Raw genomic sequence first — 12958 nt, forward strand, 5'->3', positions numbered from 1 at the left:
CAGTATTTACCCTATGTTGGCATGGCTTATAGATCATCTGTGCATTCCTCTACAGGTGAAACTCCTAATTTGTTAATGCTTGGCAGAGAGGTATGTTTGCCAGTGGACTTAATGTTTGAAAGTAATGATTCTGATGCCTGGGCACAGACAGACTATGTGACCGATCTGAAATCTAAGTTGCAGAAAGCACATGCCTGAGCCAGAGAACAGGTGGCTGTAAGTGCCCGCGTCCAGAAGAAACACTACGATCGGCACTTGGACAGGCAGGGTTTTCAACCTGGAGAATTTGTATGGTTGAAGGAAGAAAGAAGGAGAAAGGGGTTGAGTCCAAAATTGCAGCTAAACTTTGAAGGGCCTTGGTCATAAGTCGACTTTCAGATGTAGTGTACAGGATTAAAAGAAGCTCTCGCAGTAAGTTTAAGATCGTCCGTTATGAGAAGCTGAAGAAATATCAAGGAAAATCGATCAACTCCTGGTTGAAGCATGTGCCTATGGTTAGCCTGGATCAACGCATACAAATTGGTTTACCAGAAGAGAGTCTGTTGAATGCTGCTGCCATTGTTGAGGAACCGATAATTGATCCAAAGACAAATCAGATGGACGAAACTTCCCCTTCATCAGAAACTGATGGTGAGAAACCGATGTGTGAACCAGCTGGAGTTGCTGGTGACCATTCAGAGTCTGTTGAAACTACTTACGAGCCCGCAAAAGAAACACTTGCACCCAATATCCAGCTCCATTCTGATTCTGCTGATGGTGGAAATGTAAACGGTCCTACTAACGAGGAGACATGCACTGAGATTATTGAACCACCTAGTGATTCGCAAAGATATCCAAGAAGAGAACGTAAACCGACCAACTATTATGGATTTGGAACAATCAGAAGAATTAACCTATATGATGGTGTTAACCATATTTGATTTGTTTAGCTATTTAAACTCATGGACAACGGACATTGGTACATTTTGAACTAAATGCTTGGAACTGTAATATGAAAGAGGATTGATTATAAAGCAAATAATGAATAAGACTGATATTGCTTTGTTATTGTTGATTTTTGTAATGACTAAAGCCTTTGCAGGTACTTGTAGTTCGCTCACATATGTAAGTAGATTATAGAATCATTTGTAATTTCTTATAATTTTATTTCATACTTTATTTCACCGTTTTGTACTTCGAATTTCTCATATTGAAATCGTATAGTATGACGCAAACACAGGATGTAGTTTGGTCTGGGAGGGAGGAATGTCATGGAATTATTTAGTTACTCGGACATTCGTATAGTTTCGTGTATATTCGAGAAACGTCACTGGTCCTGGAAACCTACTTTTTGCGGGAACATTGCAATCTATATATGGAAATAGTACACGTATAATTTCTCTTAGCCTATTACGTGCTGACTTTGAAGTCATGTGATCGAAGGTCATCTTTATTGTTCGCTTAGTTTTTCTTTAGTAAGCGTGTGTTGTAGTTTTGAAGCGATACTATGAAGAATACAGCTCTATGCTGTTTTATTCCTGAATGGTGTGTGTGTCTTCATTGATTTCGTCCCCGTTACCATTCTTCGACGGATGCGAGTGCACTGGTTGATTGCGGTAGTTAAAGCGAGGTTTTTGTTAGTGTTTAACGGGTGTCGTCCGTGAGAGTCGATATCGACCATTGATTTGGCGCGACCACCGTCAGTTTGTTACAGGGTGATATAACTTGTGAGAGGCAGTCCCTGAACTACTCAAATATTTCTCTTACATTGGTGGCAGCGAAGGCGGGATTGATGTCTGGTGAGTTTTCAGTTTTTGGTTTTCAGTTCATGCTACCGAATCTTTGTTTAACGACTTTGTCACCGATAAATTCCCGTAATGATACGAACCTAGAAACTGACGTTCTTTTGATATTGGTCGACGTCACGGTGTTTTGTTGAGAGACAGTCCCTGAACTACTCAAATATTTCTCTTACAATATTGTTATATCTATGGACTTTATATAATACGTTGAACATCATGGGAGCTTCTTGGTCTTTCCTCGTAAATATTTGGCCGTTTTGGATCCGTATGAATTTCCATTTTTCTGCTTTTTTTGTCATATTTGCATCGTGAAATGATTTCCTATTCTATTCAATGAGTTGTTCGTTAATGTAAATGCGATAGTGTGATCCTCGTCGTTCTGGTATGTTGACATGTGACGTGGTTTTGTTACGTAATTTTCTTCTTTGCCTTATATAAATTATTTCGGACACAACGCCTTGAAAATCTTAGAATTAGTGCAGGAACATGTTGTCCTTGTTTCAATGGGAGCCTGTGACTAATATCGTTATCTGTATTCGAAACGGGAATACCTGCCGTTTCTGCGCAATTGTTACGACAATATTGTCGGTGTCTTCATCTTCTAACACTGGTACACCATGTATTTCCAAGTTGTTACTATGGGAGTATTGATTTATAGTTTCTATGTGTTTTTTTGTTTTGTCTAAAAGTTGTCCAAAAACCCGGAACCGGAATAGGAACGTGAATATTTAGAAGAAACAAGGACGTCACAGGACTTAAGTGTAAAACATCGACCCAAGACTTGAAGTGCGCCCTCAGGCGGAAACGTCGTAAACATGCGCTTTCTGTCTTTTATTTCATCCACATTATTAGAATGAGTGCAGACACAAATACAAATAGCAATTATAATAAAATAAATAATATTATTAATATCCAAACTAAGTCCATTAATGCAATATCACTTTATATTAAACAACCAGTATGTCGAAATATTTTTAATTTCACGTTCCGGTTCTGGGTTTTTAGACAACCTTGTCAAAACGTCTCTCCATTGACACTAATTTCATGCGTAATTCTTTATTTTCTGACTCCAGGTCTTCAATGCGTTTCTTGTAATTTTCAAAGAATGCATTTAAAAAATTCATAGATTCTTTCAGCTCTTTTATAGGTGATGGCAATGAAGACAACTTACCCACCTTGTGACAAAGAATGTCAAGCCTTTCCTAAATACCTTTGTCAGCCATCTTAGCTTTGTTCTCGAGTCGGTCACTCAATCTTGGGAACCGTTTTGCTACGCATTTTGCACATAATTCCAAGCCATCCTGGCATAAACGTACATTCTTTTTACTCTCGCAGTCAATGCACTTCATATTAGTGACAATTGTAGTTGAAAATGATGTAGATTAGCAAAAGTTTCTTGAGGAGCCGATGTGACTACATGACGTGACGACGCTGATGACGCATAATTTATTTATTTAATTGAAAAAGCGAATTCTGTACTCTGACATGGTAAATTTTTATTTTGTTTGGGGGATTTTGAAAATATTTGTGTTCTGTATGAAAATGATTCCACATATGAGTTTCTCAACACAATCTTGAACTGAGAAACATATATTGTATTTATATAATGTATTTATCTAAAAGAAAACTACGTGATTGCACCTGGGTCGATTCAAAAGATGTGAAAGACAACTAGTTAATTCATTTGTTTTTTTAACCAGTACAGAGAAGAATGTAAATGTGAATATTATCTTATTCGAAAAAATAAATATTGACTTAATTTCACATTAACGTTATAACGTATATTAGTTAAAATCTATTTAATATTGTGAATATTATAAACTATTTGAGTCCTTCATACTTTCACACTTGTTCGGTTTTGTTATTGTACAATGGACAGATTGCCATAGGATACGAAAATAAATATCCAAAACGAACACTCATTTTCGAACTTATCTTTGCCAATGAGCCAACACAGCCAATGTCAAACTGAAGTAAGCAAGATGACGTCCTAATTACGTTAGAACGTCATATGACAATAGGCTAAGGCGATTGATACATGCACCACATAATATGGTACATGCACCACATAATATGGTAAATGCACCACATAATATGGTAAATGCACCACATAATATGGTACATGCACCACATAATATGGTACATGCACCACATAATACGGTACATGCACCACATAATATGGTAAATGCACCACATAATATGGTACATGCACCACATAATATGGTACATGCACCACATAATATGTTACATGCACTACATAATATGATACATGCACCACATAATATGGTACATGCACTACATAATATGGTAAATGCACCACATAATATGGTACATGCACCACATAATATGGTAAATGCACCACATAATATGGTACATGCACTACATAATATAAAAAATGCACTGCATAACATGGTAAATGCACTACATAACATGATAAATGCACTACACTACAAGGTAAATGCACAAAATAACATGGCAAATGCACTACATAATATGGTAAACGCACTACACAACATGATAAATCTACTATATAGCATGGTAAATGCATTACATATTACGGGAAATGCACTACATAACATGGTACTCATGCACTACATACTATGATAAATGCACCACATCATACAGTGAATGCAATACATAATATGGTGAATGCACCACATAATACGGTGAATGAACTACATACTATGATAAATGCACCACATCATACGGTGAATGAAATACATAATATGATAAATGCACCACATAATACGGTGAATGCACTACATACTATGATAGATGCACTACATATTACGGTGAATGCAATACATAACATGGTACTCATGCACTACATACTATGATAAATGCACCACATAATACGGTGAATGCACTACATACTATGATAAATGCACCACATAATATGATAAATGCACCACATAATACGGTGAATGCACTACATACTATGATAGATGCACTACATAATATGATAAATGTTCTACATAATATGTTAAATGCTTTACATAGTATGATAAATGCACTACATAATATATAAATGCACTACATAATATGATAAATGCACTACATAATATATAAATGCTCTACATGATATGAAACATTGCCAAGTTTCGAAGTCACCAGTTTAGCAGTGATCATTTTCATTTCGTCTCGTATGTAAAGTTTAACAATGCGCGATCCAAACTGATGTACTTCCCCCTGGCACATCACACAGGGTAAACAAACTAAACGAAATGGCAGACTTGTGCACGCTCTCGTTAGGCGACTGTGTTCATTTCATTAATTTTACAGTTAGAAAGAGAATGGCATATGTGTCCGGCATTGACGAAGTTGGAATTCAGTCACACTTTTTAATAAAACTCGTAAGTTAATGTGGGAAGCCGAGGCATGAATAACATTGAGTGCATCCGGCGTGCGACATACATATAAACACGCTTTACAGATGAGAGTCGTCCAATAATGTTTCAGCTATGAATACACAATTAAAACAAAGCATATATGAAGTAAATATATATCGTAGTTACAATTTATATCGTTCATAATTTATATCACAAAAACAACCTCAAACATATTGCTCGACTGTTATATAACTATCAAATATGAAAGGCTTCGATAGCTAAACTCGGGAGAAAAAAACACTTTAACGTGCAACAAAAACATCAATCCTTAGAAATGAACGTTCATATTATAAGCAATGAATTGACCATAACTTATTGGAAATCGAGAAAAAGATGAAATTTAAAAATGTACCCATTAGTGATTCCATCTTGTTAATAAAACAACATGTATTGGATAACAATTTTTTTTCTATAATGATTGACAATTACTTGATACCGACCACGGCTTGAACGGCGTAACAGGAAAACACGGTCTACATGAACAGATAGATGAATTTGAAACTGAAAGCTCGGAATTCGAGCGGCAGACTAACAACCCCGGCAAATTGAAAAGAAAAACTTTTGAAAGATTATTTCTGAGTTAAGTCTATTATTTTTTTTTTAAGCCAAACTTGAAAGATAGTTCGAAAAGATGGACTTGAAATAACATAGTCATTTTGTTATTTGTGATAACAATTCGTCACCGATTCGTTGATTCGCGATTCTCAATAACTGTAATATTGTAATACCATTACGGGGAATATAATATTCACAGTGTATTGACTGAGGCACAGACCCCAATCAATATTACGGTGCCATCTAGATAACCAGCATATTAATTGTATAGTGTAATTTAGCGGGTTACAAATTGTAGTGATATGTACGCTGTATATCATTCTGTGATATCAAGTTACCAGTCCTCCGTCACGCGGACACCAAATTGCATAGTGATAACGATCATATCGTATTACAACTTTCAAATGAGTAGTGTTTCATTTTAATGCGCAGGTGTGTGTATACTACTCCACATCGTTATTTGTGGATATTCGGCAATCAAAGTATTGTGGTTTTAATCCTCAGTGTGTGGCAAATAAATGCATGACTGTCCACGCAATTTGATTGATTTTTAGGTGGAATGAGTCAATCCTGGTTAATCTTTCAGGGTCATACATTAATACCCATGAGTGCTATTTGGTCAATATGGAATTTTATTTACATAATATTTTGTTTACATACATATTATATTTTTTTTGCAATATAATTGATGTAGTGTGACGGTACTTGACACGTACACATGTTTAGACACAACGCAGATAAAACCAAATTACACTATTTTTTAAACATTTGCAGTTGGGCACAAGAAACACAGCTATTGTTATCTGAGTTAGTAACGTGTTTTTTCACTCTACCTTTATTTGATGTTTTTATAGAAAGCTGTTACTGCCATCTATACGTCTATTTGAAGTATTGCAACAATGAAGTGTACAAGTATTCTGTGAAACCATGGTAACACATTGTCTGGCAAATTGTCAATGGTTAAAAGTGTTTGTCGGTCCGAAAGCCATGCGTTACACTAAATAACATACGTTCAGAGATATCAGGTCGTCAACTTACACACAGCTCGATACAGGTTATCTGACGACGTTGGGAAAGACTATTTTGTATGGCATTACGTACGACAGCTGGGTAAGTTCGCTTAAAAAATTATAATTCCAACTGGTCACGTTTAAAAACGTGAAATATTATCACTTAGTAATGTTTCGATGTTCGTGCTTTCTATCGACGTAATTGCAGATGTTTGTATTTACGAATAATCGCCTTAATATGACACTGACCATCGAGTATTAGGGTGTGTATACATTGTTATTTCTGCAGGTAATCGTCAATGTCCATAGGGTAGTTAACACCATTGCTTCAAAACTCCAATTTAATGGCGGAAGCTGACTCTGATATATGTTGTCGACAATTTTAGTTGAATTTAGTTGTTCCAGTTCTGAATTGTACGATGGGCGCGAGTTCCTATTTTTGTAAAGAGAAAATATTCGCGGAAAATCAGTTCACCATTGACATGATTATTGTCATTTTCGGTTTTATATCATGTTATGGCATGCTCACTAACCGTAGTTTTGTGTAGTGTAGTGATATATATTAAATGTAACTGGAGTGTTAAAAATATAATTGAAAACCTTTTGCACATGTTTTAGAACACTCGTTACATATTTACATATCTAACAACATTTCTGCGACACAATAAGAGTCATTGATTTGAATTGATACGACTCGACCAGAGCAAGCGTATTTCCCTTTCACGTAGTTGTGCAGGCGTCAACAGGAAACGGGGCTTAGGGGAGGCTATTTCGCTATGACATAAAGATATACAAAGTACTCAGAATATACTATAATATATAACATGCGTTCATTCAATTTCATACATAATACCTCATTCCCTCATCAATTTAAGTCCTTCGGTATTGTCTGTCGGAATGGGATTTGAAAACATCGTTCTACTTCACTGATGTATCTTGTATGCCACAGAGTAAATCAGTTTCAATGCATCTTTCGTCCAACGTTATAGTAACGGTCTTCTAAAATAAATATCAAACTAACCGCATTTAAAAATTATTGAATGCATTTACTTTGATGGTGTTAATTTCATCCCCAAAACATGAGCTACAATTACCCTGTATTTCAACGTTTAATCACATTAACAGCACACAGTCATTTTAGTTCTAACTGCAAGCAAAATAGTGCAATGTTCAATTTACCTGATACAATATCTTCATCTAATGCACTTTAAGGAAGCAATATGGACGAAAACATGCAATTTTACATATCGTCAATGGAGATGAATTCAATCGTACCAATCGCATTGCAAACAAGAATACTTAATTTAGCATTTTGTTTGTTATAGACACTTCTTTGGTTTGAAATACCACATCACAAAGTTCTATCACGGAAGGCACATGCGACCAATACGTTATTACAGTCGTCCCGTTTGCAGTTAGATAGTATAATTTGGGTACAATACATTAAAGTAGTGAATACAGTATTCTGAGAAGGGAATGCACAGTTATCTATGACATCATTTTTTCAATATGCCTGTAGCATTTTCATCGCTTTTTTTCATCGCATCGCTTTAATTTGTATGTCCATAATCTTTTGTTGACTAAAATCGAAATACTTCACTGTGTGGTGCATAAAACAATACTGCAGGTCGTTTGATATCGATTGACATATTTTGATTTTCAAATGATATGTTCTAGATACACAGTAATGTAAAACTAGGCAGTTTAATTACTATTTTGTGAAATATACTTGTATTTACAATTAACTAAAATAAATTGTATTCGAATATTGTCCATCCCACTCGAATGAGTCAGTATTTCATTGGAAACTGGCACCAGGAACATTGAGTGCCATAGACCGCAGATCGATATTTCGATATCTCCATAGCGTCACCATATTTCGAACAATTTCTCAGTAGCATGGGAATATGTAATATGACAGAACGTCAAGGTATATTTCTGACAATTGGTGGGTATGGATTTTGTCACGTGCAAAGCGGGGATATACTGCATCACGAGTCAATTCATGCCATATAGTGATCAAATGAAATGTTGTTGTCCCAGAAATAACTAACAAAACACGATTATATATTAGTTAGTTATCAATAATTAACCTATATTTGGATGTATATAATACTGTATTCCGTTATAAACCACTCTTAGAAATGAATAAGCCTAGTCAAGTCAATCGACCAGACATATTGGAAGACCCCAGTTAGCCAGTCACTAGTCAAGTCAATCGACCAGACATAGTAGAAGACCCCAGTTAAACAGTAACTAGTCAAGTCAATCGACCAGACATAGTGGAAGACCCCAGTTAGACAGTCACTAGTTCATGTCAATCGACAAGACATAGTGGAAGAACCCAGTTAGACAGTCACTAGTCAATTCAATCGACCAGACATAGTAGAAGACCCCAGTTAAATAGTCACTAGTCAAGTCAATCGACCAGACATAGTGGAAGACCCCAGTTAGCCAGTCACTAGTCAAGTCAATCGACCAGACATAGTAAAAGACCCCAGTTAGCCAGTCACTAGTTCATGTCAATCGACAAGACATAGTAGAAGACCCCAGTCAGCCAGTCACTAGTCAAGTCAATCGACCAGACATAGTAAAAGACTCAGGACAGCCAGTAATTGGTCAAGTCAATCAACCAGACATTGTATAAGACCCTGTTAAACAGTCACTAGTCTAGTCAATCGACCAGACATAGTAGAAGAGCGCAGTTAGACATTCACTAGTCAAGCCAATCGACAAGACATAGTAGAAGACCCCAGTCAGCCAAGCACTAATCAAGTCCGTGGACCAGACATTGTAAAAGACTTCAGTTAGCCAGTCACTAGTAAAGTCAATCGACCAGACATAGTAGAAAACCCCAGTTAAACAGTCACTAGTCAAGACAATCGACCAGACATAGTGGAAGACCCCAGTCAGCCAGTCACTAGTAAAGTCAATCGACCAGACATAGTAGAAGACACTAGATAGCAAGTTACTAGTCAAGTCAATCCACAATACATAGTAAAAGACACCAGTTAGCCAGTCACTTGTCACTAGTCAAGTCAAAATCGACCAGACAGCCGAAGACCTCAGTCAGCCAGTCACTTGTTCATGTCATTCGACAAGACATAGTAGACGACCCCAGTTAGACAGTCACTAGTCAAGTCAGTCGACCAGACATAGTAGAAAACCCCAGTCAGCAAGTCACTAGTCAAGGAAATCGACCAGACATAGTAGAAGACCCCGTTTATCCCGTTACTAGTCGTGCCAATCGACAAGACATTGTAGCTACCCCCAGTTAGCCAGCCACTAGTCAAGTCAATCGACCAAACTTCTAGAAGAGTGCAGTCAGCCAGTCACTAGTCAAGTCAGTTGACCAGACATAGTAGAAGACCCCAGCTAGCCAGTTATTAGTCAAGTCAATCGACCAGACAGTGTATCAGACCCAGTTAGCCAGTCGCTAGTCAAGTCAATCGACCAGAGATAGTAAAAGACCCCAGTTAGCCAGTCATTAGTCATTTCAACCGACAAGACATAGTAGAAGACCCCAGTTAGACAGTCACTTGTAGAGTCAATCGACAAGACATAGCTAGTTAGCCAGTTATTAGTCAAGTCAATCGACCAGACAGTGTAAAAGACCCCAGTTAGCCAGTTGTTAGTCATGTCAACCGACAAGACAGAGTAGGAGAGCTCAGTCAGTCAGTCACTAGTAAAGTTAATCAACAAGACATAGTAGAAGACCTCAGTTAGTCAGTCATTAGTGAAGTCAATCGACCAGACATGGTAGATGACCCCAGTTAGCCAGTCATTAGTCAAGTCAATCGACCAGACATGGTAGAAGAGCCCAGTCAGCCAGTCACTAGTTATGTCAATCAACCAGACATTTTAGAAGACTCAAGTTAGCAAGTCACTAGTCAAGTCAATCGACCAGACATTGTAGAAGACTCCAGTTACCCAGTCACTAGTCATGTCAACCGACAAGGCATAGTAGAAGACCTCAGTTAGCCAGTCATTAGTCAAGTCAATCGACCAGACATTGTAGATGACCCCAGTTAACCAGTCACGAGTCAAGTCAATCGACAAGACATAGTAGAAGATCCCAGCTGGCCAATCATTAGTCAAGTCAGTCGACCAGTCATTCTAGAAGAGTGCAGTCAGCCAGTCACGAACTAGTCAAGTCAGTCGACCAGTCATTCTGGAAGAGTGCAGTCAGCCAGTCACTAGTCAAGTCAGTCGACCAGACAGTGTAGAAGACCCAATTAGCCAGTCACTAGTCAAGTCAATCGACAAGACATCGTAGAAGACCCCAGTTAGACAGTCACTTGTAGAGTCAATCGACAAGACATAGTAGAAGACGCTAGTTAGCCAGTCAATAGTCAAGTCAATCGACAAGACATAGTAGAAGACCCCATTTAGGCTGTCACTAGTCAAGTCAATCGACAAGACATAGTATAAGACCCCAGTTAGACATTCACTAGTCAAGTAAATCGACAAGACATAGTAGAAGACCTCATTTAGGCTGTCACTAGTCAAGTCAATCGACAAGACATAGTAGAAGACCCCAGTTAGACATTCACTAGTCAAGTCAATCGACAAGACATAGTAGAACACCCCATTTAGGCTGTCACTAGTCAAGTCAATCGACCAGACATTGTAGAAGACCCCAGTTAGACGGTCACTACTCACGTCAATCGACAAGACATAGTAGAAGACCCCAGTTAGACAGTCACTTGTAGAGTCAATCGACAAGACATAGTAGAAGACGCTAGTTAGCCAGTCATCAGTCAAGTCAATCGACCAGACATAGTAGAAAACCCCAGTTAGACGGTCACTACTCAAGTCAATCGACAAGACATAGTAGAAGACCCCAGTTAGACAGTCACCAGTTAAGTCAATCGACCAGACATAGTAGAAGACCCCAGTAAGCCAGTCATCAGTCAAGTCAATCGACCAGACATAGTAGAAAACCCCAGTTAGACGGTCACTACTCAAGTCAATCGACAAGACATCGTAGAAGACCCCAGTTAGACAGTCACTTGTAGAGTCAATCGACAAGACATAGTAGAAGCCGCTAGTTAGCCAGTCAATAGTCAAGTCAATCGACAAGACATAGTAGAAGACCCCATTTAGGCTGTCACTAGTCAAGTCAATCGACAAGACATAGTATAAGACCCCAGTTAGACATTCACTAGTCAAGTAAATCGACAAGACATAGTAGAAGACCTCATTTAGGCTGTCACTAGTCAAGTCAATCGACAAGACATAGTAGAAGACCCCAGTTAGACATTCACTAGTCAAGTCAATCGACAAGACATAGTAGAACACCCCATTTAGGCTGTCACTAGTCAAGTCAATCGACCAGACATTGTAGAAGACCCCAGTTAGACGGTCACTACTCAAGTCAATCGACAAGACATAGTAGAAGACCCCAGTTAGACAGTCACTTGTAGAGTCAATCGACAAGACATAGTAGAAGACGCTAGTTAGCCAGTCATCAGTCAAGTCAATCGACCAGACATAGTAGAAAACCCCAGTTAGACGGTCACTACTCAAGTCAATCGACAAGACATAGTAGAAGACCCCAGTTAGACAGTCACCAGTTAAGTCAATCGACCAGACATAGTAGAAGACCCCAGTAAGCCAGTCATCAGTCAAGTCAATCGACCAGACATAGTAGAAAACCCCAGTTAGACGGTCACTACTCAAGTCAATCGACAAGACATCGTAGAAGACCCCAGTTAGACAGTCACTTGTAGAGTCAATCGACAAGACATAGTAGAAGACGCTAGTTAGCCAGTCAATAGTCAAGTCAATCGACAAGACATAGTAGAAGACCCCATTTAGGCTGTCACTAGTCAAGTCAATCGACAAGACATAGTATAAGACCCCAGTTAGACATTCACTAGTCAAGTAAATCGACAAGACATAGTAGAAGACCTCATTTAGGCTGTCACTAGTCAAGTCAATCGACAAGACATAGTAGAAGACCCCAGTCAGACATTCACTAGTCAAGTCAATCGACAAGACATAGTAGAACACCCCATTTAGGCTGTCACTAGTCAAGTCAATCGACCAGACATTGTAGAAGACCCCAGTTAGACGGTCACTACTCAAGTCAATCGACAAGACATAGTAGAAGACCCCAGTTAGACAGTCACTTGTAGAGTCAATCGACAAGACATAGTAGAAGACGCTAGTTAGCCAGTCATCAGTCAAGTCAATCGACCAGACATAGTAGAAAACCCCA

General features: G+C 38.2%; 1 long non-coding RNA gene across 1 annotated transcript; it reads left to right on the plus strand.

Annotated features, from left to right (window-relative positions):
• The first annotated feature begins 1422 nt into the window (after positions 1-1422).
• On the plus strand, positions 1423-8515 carry LOC146734382 (uncharacterized). The gene is made up of 3 exons (XR_014931478.1): positions 1423-1778; positions 6580-6835; positions 8061-8515. It is a non-coding gene; the product is annotated as an uncharacterized LOC146734382 (long non-coding RNA).
• The last annotated feature ends 4443 nt before the right edge of the window (positions 8516-12958 follow it).

The sequence above is a fragment of the Saccoglossus kowalevskii genome, chromosome 14 (assembly GCF_978046115.1).
Source record: "Saccoglossus kowalevskii chromosome 14, keSacKowa6.1, whole genome shotgun sequence".
In the NCBI taxonomy this organism is placed as follows: Eukaryota; Metazoa; Hemichordata; class Enteropneusta; family Harrimaniidae; genus Saccoglossus; species Saccoglossus kowalevskii.